This window comes from Phoenix dactylifera, unplaced genomic scaffold (genome assembly GCF_009389715.1).
Source record: "Phoenix dactylifera cultivar Barhee BC4 unplaced genomic scaffold, palm_55x_up_171113_PBpolish2nd_filt_p 000130F, whole genome shotgun sequence".
Lineage (NCBI taxonomy): Eukaryota > Viridiplantae > Streptophyta > Magnoliopsida > Arecales > Arecaceae > Phoenix > Phoenix dactylifera.
The window spans coordinates 701841-705770 of record NW_024067692.1 but is presented as its reverse complement, the minus strand read 5'-3'; the positions used below and the strand labels follow the sequence as shown (position 1 = coordinate 705770).

General features: G+C 40.8%; 2 long non-coding RNA genes across 2 annotated transcripts; one reads left to right on the top strand and one right to left on the bottom strand.

Moving 5' to 3' along the window:
- Positions 1–245: 245 nt before the first annotated feature.
- LOC120104867 lies at positions 246–3199 on the bottom strand. Its single transcript, XR_005507220.1, has 2 exons — positions 2552–3199; positions 246–1266 (listed from the first exon to the last, which is right to left on the bottom strand). It is a non-coding gene; the product is annotated as an uncharacterized LOC120104867 (long non-coding RNA).
- Positions 1970–3639, top strand: LOC120104866. The gene is made up of 2 exons (XR_005507219.1): positions 1970–2231; positions 3195–3639. It is a non-coding gene; the product is annotated as an uncharacterized LOC120104866 (long non-coding RNA).
- The last annotated feature ends 291 nt before the right edge of the window (positions 3640–3930 follow it).

The following is a 3930-nucleotide window of genomic DNA, read 5'->3' as shown; positions in this document are numbered from 1 at the left end:
AAATTATTAAGTTCGTGGTCATGCTATGAATATCATTTTAATGTGTTTTTGATACCATATTTCATGGAATATATAATACACTTGAACCATGCTATCCTTGGTAATTCATGCACATCTACTAGCATATGCTTGATTCTGCAAAAATACTAAACATGTTTTAATAGGGTTTGAGAAGCTGACATGTATACTATATAACAAATCATCATGATAAAATATTCATGCTGAAACAATAAATCCCTATTTCATAGCAACAAGTATCTTACTTAACAATTTATTATGATGAAGTATGCATACTGAGTCAATAAATTCGTGTTTCATGTCAACAAGTATTTTCACGAAACAATAACATAACATAAAAGGTCCACCGACATGCCGTGGTCATGCTCTCAGATGCTACTGTGAAGTCATTTTCGGCCACTGGCGAGGCCAGCTCAGTTATTAGGCGGCCACTGGCGGGGCTGGCTCAGTCATTCTCGGCTACTGGTAAGGCCGGCTCAGTTGCATTTGATCAGTAGCTCTTAAGAGTTCGTAGACAATCCTTCTTATAGGTAGTACCTCATGGATGCTATAGCGAATTCATTATCGGTCACTGGTTGGGCCTGTTCAGTTATTAGTCAGCCACTGGCGGGGCCGGCTCAGTCATTATCGGCCACTGGCAAGGCCGGCTCAGTTGCATTCGATCCGTAGCATCAAGAGTCCTTAGGTACCCCTTGCAAAATGTGCATATCGCTAGATGCAATTCATCATCATTCTTTACACTTGTAACACAATTATACTAATGACAATCATGATAATGTAATCCAATTCATCTTGCATGCATAATAAAATCTGCCTAAGCATAATGTATGCACAATCATAAATTGTGTGACTGACCCATGCCACTCATATACAAGATTCATAATTCATATCTTAGGATATAATATAATCCAATTATTTCGTAGGCATAATGGAATCTGCATAAGCATAAAGCATACATAATCATAACTTGTAAAACATGCCACATACATTCCTAGTTCATAACTCATAATTTAGGGTACATGATCTACAATACAATTATGACAGGTTAATTTCATGCGTGATCCATAGAAGATTAGGGCAGGTTACTTACATTTTATAATACACCCATTCATGAAATATATACACGAATAACACTTTAAAATCTTAATAAGCATAGTACTCACATGATCCACAATAAGATTAAAATAGATTACTTACCTCAATTCGCTTTCCAAATTTCTCAAGTCCAGGTGACAAATCCTTAATCACCTAAAACAACATCATAGGGATCACATTATTCCCCATTTATTTATTATAAAATTTCTTAGTTCATCATACTATGAACTTACTTGCTTGGATCCCATCCAAGGATCTAGCCCAAGTCCAATTTACCCAATTTAGAGCCTTTGGGGCTCAATTTAAAACAAGATTGGGTCCACATAGGTTAATTAGGTTTTTAATTAAAAGATTGGGCCTGGTTCATGATTGAGTCCAGCCTTTTCTAGCCAATTTGGTCTTCTGATCTGGTCAATAGGCTTAGTCCCAAGTTTAATTGGGTTTAATTTTGGTTCAGGGTCAATGTGGCTCATCTGGGCCTGAGTCAAGGTCAGCCCGAGGTCGATTTGGCCTCAAATTAGTTGAATTGGGCTTAAATTGGGCCTGATTCATATTCAATTAGGTCTGCTGAAACTAACTCAACTTAATTGAATTCGGACCCAAATTAATTTGGGCTTAATTCAGTTCGAATTTGACCCAATTTGTAGTTTGGGCTCGTCCAGACTTAGCCCAATCTGATTGGGCTCGGGTTCAGGTCTAATTGGCTAAACCAATTTCTTATTAATGGGCTTAACGGGTTTCGGACCCAAACCCCGTTCGGCCGGACCCGTTAAGGGTCTCTACTCTCTCCTTTTTTTCTTTTTCTTTTCCTTTTCCCTTTTTTTTTTCTTTTTCTTTTTCTTTCTCTCTTTTCTTTTCTTTTTCTTCTCTTCTTCAGAACCTTCCCGACTCCCTCCTCTCTTCACCCTTTCTCCTCCTCTCTTCTCCGACGAAGGGAGGACGGCGAGCGTAAGTGGGCCGGACGGCGAGCGGAAGGGGGCCGGACCGGCGGCGTCGGCGGCCGGCCCTGCAGCGTCCCCGGCTGAGCCTGCGGCGCTCTCGGCCATGCCTACGGTCGACGCTCATGTCGACGGTGCTCGCGGCCGAAGCCGGCGGCCGCCGCACACGATGACGAGCCGGTGAGTCCCCTCTTCCTCTTTTCTTCCTTCTTTCCTTCTTTCTTTTCTTCTTTTCTTTGTTATCCCGAGGCTTTCTTCTCTGTTTTCTTACGGGACGGAGAAGAGAAACCTGGAACAGTGGTGTTCTCCGACCCTCAAGGTGGCCTCCACCGAGAGCCGGCGATGCCTGTGGTCGATGGCATGCCGACGGCCACAGGTGCCTCCCCTTCTTTTTCCAACTCCATTGGTTCCTCCCCTTTCCCTCTCCCTCTTCTTCTTCCTTTCTTTCTTTTAAATCTTATACTTAATAAATTGAAAGGAGGTAGCCAGGAGGGATCTACCTTGATTCCGAAGGAGATTGCAGTATCCCGTGCTCCGGTGCCTCCACTCCAACACCTCCTCTTCCGGTTCACAGGTTCCTGAGATTTTTCTCAAGGGAGAACCAGTAGGTTTAATAGATATTCTTAAGAAGAGGGGGGGGAGGGAAAACGAGGTATCACGCCTGTGAGGGGCCTGAACAGCTGGGTCCTCCTCTGATCCCCAGCTGGCCCTAGTCCCACCCATGCATAAAGCATGAGGTGGCAGCCAACACTGGGTTGTCAACCATGGGCCTAGTTAGCCCATTAAATACCATGGCCCAATGCTTAAATATGGGCCCAATAAATTTTTAGGCCCAGGTATTACATTTTTCTAGACAAAAAGAAGGTGACTTCTTTGCTCCATATAATCTTCTTACCTTGCTCCATATAATCTTCTCATCTCACCAAGATTATCAAAAAGTTTTTTTATTTTATTGAGATAATCGGAAAGTAAAAAAAATTGGCATTATGTTGCATACTGAAGTGCAGATGAACAATCCAAAATTCAACTGCTCCTATATATATTGACATCTTGCTGAGTAAGTTCAAAATCCTGTCTTTTAGCATATTTTGTTCACCTTTACCAGTTTATCTGATACTATGCAATTTCAATATGAAACTGCAGGTCTAAATCCAGATAGAGATAGAATGACCAGCACTGAAGAAATGCCCGAGATTTCTGGATCGTACCTTTCATATATTGCAGTTGCATTTTCTCATACTTACCATGCATGTTTAACAATATAATTTTCAATGCAGTCATAAAGCCATCCGTTGATGGCAATGAGCAAGTTTCAAAAATTGAAAGATTACGTCTAAGAGAACCAAAAGAACAGCCCGTGATGCAGCTAGGATATTGAGGCAAGTCGCATTGCTCTCGAGTCACCACTAATGTTGCATGTTTCTGATTCTTTAGGAATATCTGAATTACTAGTCTGTCATATAATCAGGCAAAAGTTTTCATCCATTTCAGTGGATCTATATTAAGTCCTTGTTAACGAATGTGCAGTCTATCAAATATATATTTAACTGATTTTTTTTTTTTCATGAAAGAATAAAACCTGAAACAATGTGATTTTCTTAATTGCTGTTCGAGATGTTACTTATGTTTTAATGTTAAGCTGGTGCTTGTGCTCTTTTTCCACAACGGATGTATCAATCTGCATCAATCTATAATGCTAATGCTGCTTTTTGGATGAATCTAGTGAAAACTACCACTAGGATGTATCAATCTGCATCAATCTATCACTCATCCTACTTAAGGCTAAGTAGCCTGACTCTTCGATTTGGTTTGCGTGCGCACATAAGAATTCAAAATATGCGTTTATGTGCTTTATGGATATATGTATCTAATGGACCTA